This window comes from Ambystoma mexicanum, chromosome 2p, assembly GCF_040938575.1.
Source record: "Ambystoma mexicanum isolate Mex_15411 chromosome 2p, UKY_AmexF1_1, whole genome shotgun sequence".
NCBI lineage: Eukaryota > Metazoa > Chordata > Amphibia > Caudata > Ambystomatidae > Ambystoma > Ambystoma mexicanum.
In genome coordinates, this window is record NC_090923.1 from 938,228,406 (window position 1) to 938,244,338 (window position 15,933).

Sequence of the window (15,933 nt, forward strand, 5' to 3'; positions counted from 1 at the left end):
TTTATTTTTTTATTTATTTATTTATTTGTGCACCTCCTCATCACTTGCACTAGAAAACGTTTTGAGAACCTGGCCCTATATCCTTTTCATCATTGCGTGTAATAAGGAAAGAGAAGAGCTTTGAAGTTTTCTACAGATTTGTTTTAAATAAAAAGCCATAGCCACAAGGAGAAAGGTGAAATTATGTGTGACGCTCTCGACGAAATGAACAGTTCCAACTGAAGTAAGGTTGAACAAAACCTCAATATTTTAATGTGTTGTGTCGTCTGGTTTGTCACTCACTGCTTGAGGATCAAGGTGTCAGGGATACAGTGTTTATATCGAAAATGATTTACCGAATCACTTATATATCTAAACATATACCTTGAAAACCCATATATCGAATATATTTATGGTGGGGTAAAGGGTTAATTTTTTGAGGAAATGGTCGGGAGGGGATTTTAGGGGTCGGAAACAAGGGTTTGGGGGTCCCCCCCATCAAAAGAAAAAAAAAAGAAAAAAAAGAAACATTCAATATTACGGTTAGACATGTAAGGTGTCACTGGTCTTCATTTCCTAATAAGAATTTAGGAGTGCTCACTACTGAGTACAGCATGTGCCAGACTTCTTCAATGTGTATTTCTGAAGATCCTTGGGGAAATTCAGACTTCCAATCCCAGCATGCAATGCAATCCTACAATGTTCCTGCCTCAAGATGCCAGAGGAGTTCTAACTCCCTGATCCGGCATGGATTGCAATCCTTCGGTGCCTCTTTCTACTGCACAAAGTGCACTAGCAGTTTCTACTATAACTATAAGCAGGAATGAACAGGAGCAACATGGGGGAGGTGGCGCGTTTTCCGGTGTTTCACCCTGGGCGGAATGTTGTTTAGAAACTGATCTGCGGCAAATCATAACCCTGTGAATGGCACTTGTGGTCCGCCCCTTTAAGGGATGGTGTGACGAGGAGGTCCCGTGGGGATGTAATGAATACAGGTGGGTCCCTGCTAGGCAAGTAGGCATGCGCCAGTTGGAACACGGGACCCGTTGAGAGCACTTCTGGGTCCGTTTGTGTACACTGGGCCTCACCAGGACAAGGCCCACCACACTGGTGACGAGGCAGAAGATCCTGCACGTGCACCGGCAGCTTTCACCTGCCTCCCGCAGGCGCCGACCTTGCCGGCCCGCACCGGCTGTTCTGGAGCACCCCACATGTGCTTGCTTGTGCCGGTGGATAGGGCAAGCACGACCTCGCACTCTCTCCTCCCCCTGCCTCATGATTTGGCACATGGAAGGCCCAAAGGGGAGGGCTAATCAAGGAAAAAAATAACAATATATGCTTTTGCTGGAGGAAGGAGGGGCATCAGCCCGCTTCGGTTCCCCGAGCGAGAGCCGGAAGGAAAAGTAAATGCCAATTACACAACAGCGCAGGAGGCGAGTCATGTGCAGGCTATTTCCATTTCCCAGTTATTTTGCATGCCCAATGGTGCGCACGCCAAGTGGCACCCGGACACTGAAATCTGAGGCAGTTGCGCTCTCTGTACCACACGATACTGTGCATGTGGTTGGGTTGCAGCTCGCTCATCAGTGGAGTGCTTGTGCGACCAAATGGCTGCCACAGCCCTGGAAGGTGGTAGCGTGAGGTCTCATGCAGTTGCAGCTCCATAGGGAGTGCTTGTGCGCCCTGGGACCCCACCAATGCCAGTGTATCGACAAAGCACCGGGCACCTGCTGTGCCCACACTGGACACGCCTACTGCGCCTCAGCGACGCCGGCTGTGATTCAGCAGAATTGAAACATGGGGGAAGAAGATGATGCACCTGTCGTTTCTAGGATGCCATGTCCATCCACGCACCTTGCCCCTCTACAGGAATTTGACATCGCTAGGGCTCTTTCGACACTGGGACCCAGATGGATTGTGTGGGTGGAGAGACTGGATATGTTCTTCAAGGCCACAGGTGAAGATGATGATGAAAAAATGATGTCCATCATGCTTTACTCGGCTGGCCCCAGTGTTCACAAACTGTTTTAGTCTTTGCAGCCTGCAGACAGCTCGTTTGGTGCTGTTAAAGCAGCCCTTCAAGAATAGTTTGCGCCCATGGGGAATGTGGACTACTAGAGGTTCCTCATGAGGACTGCCTTACAGAAAGAAGGGGAGTCTCTTGACGCTTTCCACAGTAGGTTACGGCACGTTTCAGTGGCGTGCTTCTGGCCTGATGTCGCGCACAGAATGCGCCAACAGCTCATACAAGGCTGCTCGTCGTTCAAAATGAGACACCAGATACTGCGCAAGCCCGAAATTATGCTGGCACACACTTTGGGGTTGGGGAGATCCCATGAGCTGGCGGATATTCAGGCAGACAAAATTTGCTAGCCAATGAAAGCCGTTTAGGTGGAAGATACATTTGCTGTGGAGAGGTGGCAGTTTCAGTGAGGAGACAAGCGCCAGCCGTGGAGCAGGAAAGAAGAAAGGGTGGGGGAGACCACCTCATGCCTCAATTGCGGTTATGACCTGCCCCTGCCAGGGAATGCCCAGCAAAGGGCCACGTCGGTGGACATTGCAGTCTAGCTAACCATTTTGCTAGTGTCTGCAGGGCGCCGGTGCCATCTGCACACTCGAGAGGACAGGTGTCCACGAGGCCTGTGGCACTTTTCTCCGAGAGCCCCAGCCGGCCCATAGAGCCGAGGTTTGCTCTGAAGTGCTTTAAGATGAGATAGCTGCACCCTTGAGATGGATGGGAGTGCAGATTTATTACTCCAACACCAATCAATAAGGACAACTCAATGGTTTGGCAAAGGGAGTCCGTTCAATGACATGTACAAAAAACAGGGAACCATGGATATCAGCAGTGATGTGATCGTCCTTCTCGCTTCAACTCCAACGAACTTCATACAAGTTGGAACATTTATACTCAAAACTCGTCATAATTGACGTGTAACACTCAAAAGTTAAAATGCAATTCTATTGGTTGGAAAAAGGTAACTTTACTATAGGTACTATATCTGTATATGGTAACGGAGTGAGGGGATTGGGTAAACACTGTTGGGCGGGCGTCTAAGCTCTTCCTTCAAAAACCACTACTGTAGACGTCACTAAATGTATGACGTCTGATTGGTTCTACTAACTATAGGACCCTAGATTATTCGGTCCATTGTGATTGGGTTGGCACCAACCCCATGCATAATTTTCTACTTTGCTTAGCAGCACGCAGAACGGTCAGCCAGGTGCAGGGTCCCCCTTCGTTACCCAGCCTTCCTCCGATTATGGTTACAATAAATCATTACTTTAATAGCCATGTGTCAATTAGTTCACTGTGGTTGGGCTCAAAACTGCATCTTCTGTCTGGAAAGGTTCTGATATCTCTGCTTGGTCCGGTGCCAAGTGTAGGTGTGAACCCCTGCTTCTTCTTGCTTGGCTGGTCACGTGATTCCTACACCGTGAATTTGTCTCGTTTCTCTCAATTTGTGTATTTGATTTTCGTTTCACCCGCCACCTACCTTCGCCTTCTTATCTCAATCCTTCAGAGGCAGGATATTCTGTTCTTAGTTTCAATTAAAAGTAGCTACTGTTCATAGCTTTTATTGATATGACCTTGGCTTCCCTGGCACGAGTTGCTTCTGCCGAGTTTCGATTCAGGCGTCTCTTCTCGTTTTGCTAAATATGAATCTCTGCTCATTTGGCCTTAAGTAACCTGAGTTGGTACTGCTTTGTTTGCAAAGTGCAAATATACTTATAACAAGGTACTTTGTTTGGGGTAGATTATGTATAATGGCACTTGCAGTACTACTTTTCTACATAGCATAGCAAGCCACACTGTTTCCTTAGATTTCTTTCGGTTCCAAGCATATTTACAGGTGTAAACTGGTTGAATATCTTCATCTTGCTTACAGCTTGAACTTCTTTGTATTTCAACATCATTCTCTGCCTTTAGGTTCACGATATCTTTATTCATGGTGTTTCGCCTCTGTGTGTCATTTTTTTGTTGTCATTTCTTCTATCTGCATGTTAGTCCGGGCCCTCGTGACGTCACCATTCGTCTTCCATTAAGGCCTTTTTTGGTTTCTTCCGGGACAGTACTTAGGCAATCTTCATTTTATTTTATTTGCTGGTATGGTTTCCTCAATGGATACCTTACTGTCCATGGTTTTCTGGGTATCGGTACTTCAATAGGTGTTGCTCTTCTAATAGGCAATGGTCAGAGCCCCACTGCGTCTCTCTGCTGGTTTATTTGCTCATCATACAACACATATTTTTGTGTGAACTTTCCTGGAACTTCAAAATGGGCGACTGGAATGCAGGCGTTATTTGGGACCTCCTCTACAGCACTGAGACCAGCACGCAAGGTGGCCCAAGTGGAGCAGCCCACGGCGGAGGAAGACGTGCACGAGGAACAGGATGGAGATGAAGAGGACGTATTCTTCACCTCAAGCGTGTCGGTCCTGCAGAGTGCAAGGCAATGCGAGCCCAAGTGCGTGGTCCGTATTTGTGACTCTCCAGTCCCCGTTGATCGATATCGGGGCATTGGTGAGCGTCATGGCGGATGACCACTACCAACAGTTGAACGATGCACCACCTCTGAGTAAGACAAATACACATATTGTTACATTCAGAGGAAAACACACTCTGCCCCTGGAGGGTGTGTTCGTGGGCCACGTCCATAAGAGCCTGTTTCTTTGTCACCAAAGTGAGCAAGGTGACCCTTTTGGGGTAAGCCGCAGCCGAGGCACTGTGAATAGTGAACTTCGGATTCGAAGTATACTTGGAGGACAATCAGGCTCTGCTAGCCTGATATGCCAGCATTTTCACAGAAATTGGGAAGCTGGTGGGTGGCACGGTGCAGCTGCACATTGACAACATGGTCCAACCCGTCACGCTAAAGCATTGTAGAGTGCCATTCCATCTAAGGGAGAAAGTGGAACAAGAACTGGACAATTTGGTCGGATTGGACATCATAGAGAAGGTGGAAGGGCCGACCCCATGGGTATCCCCCCATCGTCGTCGCAAGAAAGCCCAAACTGCCTGATGCCATACGCATCTGTGTGGACATGCACCTCCCGAATAGGGCCATCCGACGGGAGAGACACATTATGCCCACCCTGGAGGACATCCTAGCAGACCTCCAGGGTGTATGCTATTTTTCCAAGCTAGATCTCAGGCCCAGGTACCATCAGCTAGTGTTGGATCCCAAATCCTGCTGCGTGACCACGTTCACTATACACAAGGGCCTGTACAGGTATAAACGCCTGAATTTCGGCATTTCGTCACCGGCAGAGGTCTTCCAGTATACCATCGGGGGGGCGCTCCCTGGCCTGAAAGGAGTGATAAACATCAGCAACGATATAATGGTGTACGCTGAATCGGAACCAGAGCACTTGGAGATACTGGAGAATGTCCTGAAGGGTATCCAACCCCCAGGTCACCCTGCACCGGGCCAAATGTGCATTCATGCAATGGGAAATCGAATTCCTCGGATTTGTGTTCCAGGAAGGAGGCATAGATCCGGACCCAGCAAAGGTGAAGGACATACGCAAGGGTTGTGCCCCGGTGAATGTGTTGGAGGTGCATAGTTTCCTTGGGAGGACCACTTCTGTGGCAGGTTCATACGGAACCTGGCCACATTGGTGTAACCGCTCAGGAGCCTCCCGAAGGAGCGTGGGTGGAGGCGGACTGCACTGGAGCAAAGTGCGTTCAATGGCATAAAAGGGGCCCTGACAGCGGATGACATAATGGCGTTTATCAAGCTAGAGTAAAAGTCAGAGGTCAGCGTGGACGCCAGCCCATTTGGCCGAGGGTTGGTGCTAGGGCAGTCCAATGAGAATGGATCGGACCGACCAGTAGCATTCATCAGCAGGGCACTGACGGCGACCGAACAGCAGTATTTGTAAATTGGGAGAGAGGCCCTGTTGGTGCTATGGGGATACAAACAATTTCACCTGTACATCTACGGCAAGCCTGTGAGAGTCATTACCGATCATAAGCCCCTGATACCGATCATGACCGGGTCTTCCCCCAACCCCCCAGCGAGGATTGAGAAGTGGCTACTCGCCTTGTAGGAATACGACATTGAGTTGACATTCCGCCCGTGGAACTCCAACGCCACAGACTATCTGTCACGCCACCCTAGTCAAGAAAAAGGGAGTACGGAAGATACGGAAACTGAAAAATATCTGCATACTTTGGCAGAGTCAGAGACCACCGTCTCCATGTCCAATGATGACATTAAGGACGCTTCAGCCGCGGACAAGTGTTTGAAGATACTCCACACGGCGGGGACCAAAGGAGAGTTATGTTATGTTATGTTAATTTAGCTTATAAAGCACACGGTCGCCGAGGCATCATGGCGCTGAGGAGAGAGAGCTAATCTCACAAAAGGTGGCCAGGAAAGAAAATTAGAACAAGATGGTCTTAAGAGCTCCTCTGAACCCGAGATGATTTGGGGTGCTTCTTAATGTCAGGGGGAGGGTGTTCCAAAGTCTAGCCGCAGCAATAGAAAAAGATCTGCCCCCGATCCTTTCACGGTTGAACTTAGCGACAACTAGAAGATTGGTGGCCGAAGAGCGCAAAGCCTGTGTAGGGACATAGCGAGTACATTTCGCTTGCAAAAACTCAGCTCCTTGGGTATGAACCGCCCTGTGCACAATACACAGGGACTTAAAAAGAACCTGCTAACCCACCAGAAGCCAATTCAGTTGGCAAAGTACTGGGGAGATGTGGGCACCATAAAGGTTGCCCGTAGCTAGCCTAGCTGCCAGGTTTTGCATGCGCTGTAGCCACTGTATTTGACGAGTTGGCTGCGACAAATACAGGGAGTTACAATAGTCTAAGCGTGAAAGCACTAGCGCAGCCACCACAGGGGGTGGAAGGCTTCTGGTATCATCGGTAAAGCCCTCCTAAGTAGCCTGATCTGGTGATGGGCGGCTTGGTAGACAGCCGTCACTTGATTAGACATGGATAGGGTGGCGGAAAGCCCAGATTTCGCACTTTGTCAACTGGGCTCGGAACTGGGCCCAGCGAGGAAGGCCAAAAAGTTGCAGTCCACAGTGAGGAGTCCGGAGGGCAGCCCACCACCATTACCTCTGTTTTGTCGCCATTAAGTTTAAGCCAGTTCTGGTCCATCCAGTCCCCTATGGCTCTCAAGCAGTCATGAAGACACGACGAGACCCTATCCCGGTCTTGATCTAGGCGGATCAGGATTTGGGTATCGTCTGCATAAGAATAGCAATTGAGGCCGTAGGAACGGATGAGACAGACCAGTGCCCAGATGTATATGTTAAACAGAATTGGCAAGAGTGAAGATCTTTGCGGGACACCACAGGTAAGAGAGCAGGGAGAAGAAAGAAAAGGGGGCATGGCCAGAGTTTGGGTGCGATCTGAAAGAAAAGAAGTAAACCAAGCGAGAACTTGGCCAGATATCCCGATCTGAGCCAAACGTGAAAGCAGAATTGGATGGTCAACCGTATCAAAGGCGGCTGATAAATCCAGCAGAATCAGAGCTCCTACTCCACCTGCGTCAACTAGTCTGGACATATCGTCTTGTACCGACACCAGTACACTTTCTGTACCTCTCCCTGGTCTAAAGCCAGCCTGAGCAGAATTAAGTATTTTGGAAGATTCCAGAAACAAAGACAGGAAGGGAGTGATGAGAGACTCCAGAAGCTTAAACAAAAAGGGGAGTAAAGAAATTGGACGAAAATTAGTAGGGAGCGTGGGGTCAAGTGTGGACTTCTTAAGAAGGAGAATAACCCTAGCCGATTTGAGCTCCAGCGGGACCAGGCCCGATTGGCATGAATCATTTATGGCCGAGGTAATGTCTGTTAATAGATTTGGGGTCATCTTTTTGGTGGAGAATACTCAAGAAACTAGACAAATGCACAATGGAGGCGAGGAAGGCGCTGGAGTAGATGTGGAGATTGAGGGGGAGCTCACGTTCATGGAAGATGATTTGGTGTTAAGGGGCTCAAAGATGGTAATCCCTGTCAGCCTCTCTTTGGAACTAGCGCACAAAGGTCACCAAGGAGTCGCCAAGACCAAGGGGCATCTCCGACTAAAGGTTTGGTTCCCGGGCCTGGAGGAACAGGTGGAGGACTTTGTCCGCAGCTGGGTGTGGTGCCAGGCGGCGCTGCAACACCAACGGGAGCCACGCACTGAGTCAATGAAAAGAAGTTGTGTGCAATGGGGGACCGTCCACATGGACTTCGGGTCGACTTGCTGCGACAATAACTTTGTGGTCCTGGTCGGCCAGTGGTCAAGGTGCCCTGAGGTGGAGTTCATCAGCTCCACATCTCTGGAAGATGTTATACCAGCGTTGGAGAAGGCCTTTGCCACTCACTGCCTTCCAGTTGAAATATGCTCTGATAATGGGCCCCCGTTCCAGGGCCGAGGGTTCGCTGAATACCACACGCGGTATCACACACCAGAAGATCACAACGCTGTGGCCATGGGCGAATAGAGAGGCAGAAAGACTGATGCGGATACTGAATAAAGTCTTCAGGATAGCCCATGGACAGGGAGAATGTGAGAATGGGGCCCTGTATCAGTTCCTGTCTGAATACTGGACAATCCCTCATTGTTCCACTGGCGTTTCCTCCGCGGAGGCACTGTTCCAACGATGTCCACGTGGGGTTTTGCCCGAATACTCGCCACGAGCACCGTGAGTCATTGGGCCTCATTATAACTCAGGCAGTCCGGAAATAACGGTGGCGGTAAACCCGCCGCCACCGTTGTTTCTGGACCGTCTGATCCTGACTCCTGCAGGCGGGAGGTGATGTTCCCGCCAGGTCTGACCTGGCGGGTTTAACACCGCCCGCCTGCAGGCGGACGAGGAAACACCGGCAGCATTACGAGATGCTGCCGGTGTTTCCATGATCCCCATTCCCATTGAGTCCCATAGGACTCAATGGAAATGGGGATTAACACCATTCCGCCTCCGTGATTCCCGGAAAACCGGAGTTGTAATGCCCCGGTAATTCCGGGAATCACGGAGGCGGAATGGTAAGACGAGTCCGGCGGTAACCAGGCGGTTTTACCGCTGCGGTTACCGCCGGACCCGTAATGAGGCCCATTGGCTATGATGCTGTGTTGGAGGAAAGAAGGAGAGCCAACGAAAGGGAAAGTGATAGGACGAGGTTGCGACACAAGTATCTGGAGATAGGGGAGCGGGTGCTAGTGAGAACCAGAAATGCGAGAGGAAAACTGTCCTTGCCCCACAAACCAACCCCACTCAGAGTGATGGATACTAAGGGGTTGATGGTGACCGTGTTGGATGGGAACACAACCGTGACGAGGAACTCTTGTTTCTTCAGAAAGATGGGACCGTCACCAGAGTCGAGTCCTGAGCGGCAGCCGAGGCCTGTGTATCCGAAGAGATGGCCGAGTCTGGAGAGAGAGAGGACACCAGCCTGGGAGGGTCATCACCCTGAAGCGGGGAAGAGGGCCCAATAGATGAAGGACATGAGGATCCTGATAGGGAGAGGCGCTACTCTGTCGGAGAATGCCGCAGGTAGCCCACCTACCTACATGACTTTGAAGAAGATCTTCCCTGATCACTGACACCTGGTGGTGCACTTATCATGGTGGTGTTGAACCTATTTGAGTTATACAGTTATGGTGTGTGACAAAATATAGCATGTGTTCTGTTTGGTGTTGGTTTGAAATATGAAAAAGGAGGAGTGTGGTGTGCCCTTTAATGGCTGGCGTGAAGAGGAGGTCAGGTGGGTCCCTGCTGGGCATGCGCCAGTTGGAGCACAGGACCCGTTGAGAGCACTTCTATGTCTGTGTATGTTTGTGTACACTTGCCTCACCAGGATGAGGCCCACCACAGCACTGTTGATGCACAATCAAGTCTGCCAAGATACCACTAATGGTATTTTGTCCACTTTTGGCCAGATTCAAAGCAAACCCGTGTGCTCATGGGCTGCACAACTGAGTGCTCAGAGTTAAGATAGTTTATCTTCCAACGTTCACCAAAATTCAAGGGCTTTGTTGTGTTAATCCATCACCTTAGCATCACTTGAACTAAAGGTGTTTCACTGAAGTTCAAGGGATTTGTTGTGTTGAATTGTTTCATCTTTGCTTTCTCTTAACTAACTTTTTTTTCCCCTGGATGTATTTAATTCTATTATCATTTCAGGGAAATCACTCATTAATACCAGGACAGGACCATTGCTAGACAGACTCTTGAGATTTCAGGCAAACGTGGGTATTATGTGCACAAGTACCAGACCCTTATTGCAAAAGGTGAAGATGGCGTGGCCTTTAGATTACCCTGCTAGCAAGTCGTTGTATTTTCTGAATGAGAGGGCTACGTAACCCATTCATAATAATCACGACAGACCTTCCTGTCTTGTGTTCTCTTTATACTCGGTGTGCCACTGCCCTCTAGTGGTTTGTGAGATCCGCCTGCAAGTTAAACTCAAATAAGTGGCACTTTATTAAGTAAGGGTTTGCAAAGATCAGCCCAGACGTTCACAATCAAAAAGCAAATTGAAAAACAAACACCTGTCTCATTAGGACTGTATTAGCACCTTATTTGTTTCTCTTCTATGCATTTCCAAACACATGTTCAATAACCTGCGATCTTCTGCCAGGTACTTTTTTTTTGCAGACAAATCTATTATGCTGTTATTCGTGGCTGTCTCCTAACAGGGTCTGATGACGAGGCGAGTGCGCGCATCTGCGCATGTGCCGAGACCCTCGGTTCAGACCACTCTGTGGGTGTGCTGGACGGATCTTGTACTGGGCCGCATCTTCTGCTCTGTGGTTGATTCGGGAATATGCCCCAAACACCCCCGAATGGTACGGCGAGACAAGGGTTCCCACGTGATCGCCATGGATGCCATGTTCACACATGTATTGGTGAGGCCTGGGCAGTGAAATGAAATCACCAAAATGTCGCGGGAGTGCCATCACGCCCTGTGTATCTGGACTAACATCAGAGAAAGTGATGAAATGTGGTCTTTGACCCAATTACATCACACCGACATGAGAGCAAATTATATCAGTGCTATCACTGACATATAATGTATTAAAATAAAAAGGGGTTGCTAATGCCTTATGCGGACCATGCCATTTTACAGGGCCAGGCCATTTTACAGGGCCACGCCATTTTAAAGGACGATGCCATTTTACAGGGCCATGTCATTTTACAGGGCCATGCCATTTTACAGGGCCATGCCATTTTAAAGGACCATGCCATTTTACAGGTTCATGCCATTTTACAGGGCCATGCCATTTTACAGGGCCATGCCATTTTACAGGGCCATGCCATTTTAAAGGACCATGCCATTTTACAGGTTCATGCCATTTTACAGGGCCATGCCATTTTAAAGGGCCATGCCATTTTGCATTGCTGTCAGACGGGATCGCCGCCTTACATAAAATATGCTTCCACTTGCAGGAACCGAATGACACAAGGCATATCAACTTGGAAGTGTTTTAGTGCGGAGGAAGAGCCACAGTGACAATGATGACAGGTATGACAGTAATGACATTGGGCCTCATTGCGACCCTGCCGGTCAAGAAAGAACGGTGGTGGTAAATCCGCCACCACCGTTCTTTCCAGACCGGCTGATTAAGAGTCCTCTAGGCGGGAGGTGTCACTCCCGCCAGGTCTGACTTGGCGGGTTTAACACCACCCGCCTGCAGGTGGACATGGAAACACCGGCACCATTACAGCACAGTGCAGGTGTTTCCACTTCCCCATTCCTATGGAGTCCTATGCGACTCCATGGGAATGGGGATTAACAGAATTCCGCCTCCGGAATTACCGGGTCACCGGGATTGTAATGCCCCGGTGATTCCGGCAATCACGGAGGCGGAATGGTAATAAAAGTCCGGCGGAAACCTGCCGGAATTTCTGATGAGGCCCAATGTCTGAAAGAAGGAGGCCAAACGAGATGTGAGGTGGAAACACTTTGGCCACAAGCTTTATTGTACTACAAGCCATGGTGCAAAAGAAAACCAAACATAACAACATCATAAGAAAATAACACAAATATATTTTGGGGAACAGAGGGATCAGGTGAGCGGGGATCCCTTGTCCCATGTAGGGCCAACTCGAGGCTGATCCCTGCTGCCCTTCATGCAAAGGTTTGTGACTTTTGTTGACCCCAGCGTGTGAGCTGTGTCTGATGTATCTGGTGGACCCAGCGTGTGAGCTGTGTCTGCTGTGTCTGGTGGACCCAGCGTGTGAGCTGTTTCTGGTGGGCCTGGTGGACCCAGCGTGTGAGCTGTGTCTGGTGTATCTGGTGGATCCAGCGTGTGAGCTGCGTCTGGTGTACCTGGTAGACCCAGCGTGTGAGCTGTGTCTGGTGTATCTGGTGGACCCAGCATGTGAGCTGTGTCTGGTGTATCTGGTGGACCCAGCGTGTGAGCACTGTCTGGTGTCTCGTCTTTGAATTTGCAGTTGACTTTCCTCTGCATTCTTTTTTGTTTTTTCCATGCAAGGTGGAGAGGTAAATGCCTTTTGTCCACTGTTGTGCGCTTTTCCTGCTTTGAGGCATGTGCATACCTTCTTATCGCTCTGGTGACCCACTTGTGATGTAGCCCACTGAGAGGCGTCATTAATATATATCCTCAGAGGTGGATTTTGGAGCCTTGGCATGCCTTCTACTTGTCTTCAGTTTTAGGATATTGTCTTTATCTTGTACCCTTTATGGTGCGGCGTCTGAGCCTGTTCCACTGTGTTTAGGCATCCTTTTAGCTCGCTGATCCACTTGTGATATGGCCCCTGGTGAGGCGCTATTACTTTACATCCTCAGAGGTGGGTTCTTGAGCTTCCACTTGTAACCAACCTGATCTGGTTTTGGGCATTTGCCCTTCCATGTGCTGAGGGTGAAGGAGGGGCATCCAGCCTTTCCCCCCTGCTGCCCAGCACCCTTCTTTCACTTTTAAGGAATCTTTCGGCATTCCCTTTGCTCATGATCCAATTGTTGTTTGATCCCCCTTGTGAGGTGTGATTGATTTGTTTCTCCTTGGAGGTGGGTTCTTTGAACCTGGGTTTTAATAATTGAATTCCCGTTCCCTTGAACAAGTTTATTTCCATTTATTTCCTTTTGAATTTGGTCGCTATTATTATGTGTCACTTTAGTAGGCGATTTAGCCTTTATGTACACTTATTTGATGTTTAAATTGTTGCCTAATCTATCTGTGAAAACTGTAGCTACTATTGTGGTTCTACCTGACCCCTTCTTATGTAGTTCATCCTGAGTTTTAAGGGTGGGAGGGAGGTTTTAGTTATTGGCTGCTGGATCAGGAATCCAGCGCAGTGCCCGTGCAGAGGAGCGGCACGGAATGCCCTCCCTGGTTATAGGCCAAAATTTGCCTGAGGGCAAGGTAGCCCCTCTTTGAACATCAACGGCCCCTTGTCTCCATGTCCGTCCTGATGGGAGGGGGCCTTTGATGTGAGGTGTCAGGGGCAGGGACTACCTGATGTCCCCTGCCCCTGCCACCTCAATTCCGTAGCGGGCGCCCAGCTGTCTGGGTCCCTGTTGTAGTGGGGACCTGAGTGCCCGCCCTGGCACCAGCATGCTAATGTGGCGAGCACCTAATAGGTGCTGCCCCGGCCAGACCCACAACAGCCCCACCTCCCAGCTTATGCCCCTGGGCCTCCCATGCTGAAGGGCCCATGTTTGTAAGCTTGGAAGTGTTTTAGTGTGGGGAAGAGGCATGCAGGTGACACAGTGACATTGATGACAGGTATGACAGTAATTACAGTAATGACAGTAATGACAATGTCTGAAAGAAGGAGGCCAAACGAGATGTCAGGTGGAAAACCCGTGGCCACAAGCTTTATTGTAATACAGGCCATGGTGCAAAAGAAAACCAACCATAAACAACATCATAAGAAAAATAACATGAATATATTTTCGGGAACAGAGGGATCAGATGAGCGGGGGTCCCTACTCCCACGTAGGGCCAACTCGAGGCTGATTCCTGGAGCCACCCTTAGGGTGTGCTGCCCGGCGGCCCCTCAGGTCATCCCAAAATTGGTGACAAAACTAAGAACAGGCTCTGGCTGCCAGAGTCCAGAAGATATTTCTGGCAAAGATGTCCACGCCCTGTATGGACAGGTGGACCCCGTCGCTGGAAAACAGGGCCTGATTGTGCACTGTGATCCCGTGCTTTATGAATTTCAGACCTGAGAATAGGCAAAAGTTGGCCACTGCTTTATTTAATTTTCACTTTGACATTTCCATAGCTTTATTGGACTCTGCACCTTGCCAATGGTGGCGCGGGATGATTTCGGACATCATGACTTCTGTTCGTAGTCTTAACATGTGTGCAATGTATCTGAGAGAGGTGCAGATTTCGGCCAGGAGGAGCTTCCTGCCCAGTTGGGGCAAATCATTGCCCCTGAGATGGATGATAAGGAAGTCGGGGGAAGGGAAGCTGGCCCCAGCAGGCCGGCTAGCTTGAAATGAAGGTCCCCCCAGAGCATACCTGGTTTGCCCCACCAATAAGTAACAGTGTCCTGAAAATGCATGCCCTCCTGGGTTTCCTCCAGCCATCTGCTGACCCTGGTGATGAACGAGTGTCCCACAATCCATGCAATTTTTGAGGGAGGGCTCCCTGTGGGCGAGAAACGGGGACAAAAAGAGGGGAGGGAGGGATGGCACTGTTAGGTCAGGTCTTTTCTTATATATCTTTTCTATTCTCCAGATTTCCAGCCTTCTATCCCCTTTATTGCTTTTTCTTGCAGTCCCCCCATCCAAGCGGATGTTGCCGCACCTATCCTAAATGAGTGGGACCCAAATTCTGTTGGGTCCCATCCTATTCCTATTATGGTCTTTTTGAGCACAGACCTCAATTGAAATCTGCTGAGTGCGGACCCATTTTTGTGTGTGAAAAGTTGGCTGCCCAGGCTGTGGCATTTGCTAAGAAAAGCCCTGGTGTTGCAGATGGGGCAATACTCTGTCTCTTCTACACAGTAAAGATTGATAATTCTCCCTTTGCCCATTTGGTCAGTTTTGGATCTGTTGAGTTTAACTGCCATTGACTCTTTACCCAGGTTGATGTCAGCTACATCCAGCCCTTGCTCAGAACATGTGTTCTTGGACGCGATTTCGCTAATCCTGAAAGCCCCAAAGTAATTGAGTTTAAAGGCTGCTTTAAATAAGGTTGTTTTGTATGAATTATTGCATACTTTATGCAGGATGTCTAACAGGGTTTTTAATTTAGCAAAATTAAGCAGGTGCCTGTTGTCTTTTTACCCCTTCCAGTTTGGACCACCTTTTAAGCATATACTTTGTCAATGCGCTGTGTGGGGGTCCGTGGCCCCCGCCAATCTAGTGTAGTAGGATACTGCTGCCAAATGGGAGGAAGCCCATGCCATATTTTTGTTCCGTTTGAAGGCCCATTCCATGAAGTCATTGACATAGTTCTCCTGGATGTCTTTGATGTTGGTGACTTTTGTAATGTTGCCAAAATCTGCCAGGCACTTATTGTACATTCTAGTCGTTTTTTGGGCCAGAGCCTTTTTGGCCAGGTCCCCTAACATCCCCCTGGGTTCACGTGTTGATGTGTGTTGCCGGGATTTGACCCCCACCGTACTTTTGCCTTTGGGGCGGGTGTGAGCAGGGGTTTTCCTCTGGGAGCCTTGTTTAAGGGGATGGTGTGGTCTGCCTTGTTTTAATCCAAGGTGGCCCATCCACCTCTGGAACAGCTGTCATCTTTGCTTCTGCCTGGGGATTTAGCACCCTGAAAGTGGAGAACTGAAAACGGGACAGTGCCTCAGCTGCCTTTTGTTCCTTGCCTGCAATGTGCCATCCAATTATTACAATGTTGTGCTCCAGGCTCACTTTTGTAAATTCTCTTAACACTTTCAGTACCAGAGAGCAAGATGCATCACCTTTGTTCAGCATGTGTACCACTGCCATATTGTCTGACCGTGGGACCAGCTCTGTATTAATGAGCATGTCCCCCCATTTGTAGAGTGCCATCCATATGGGAAATATC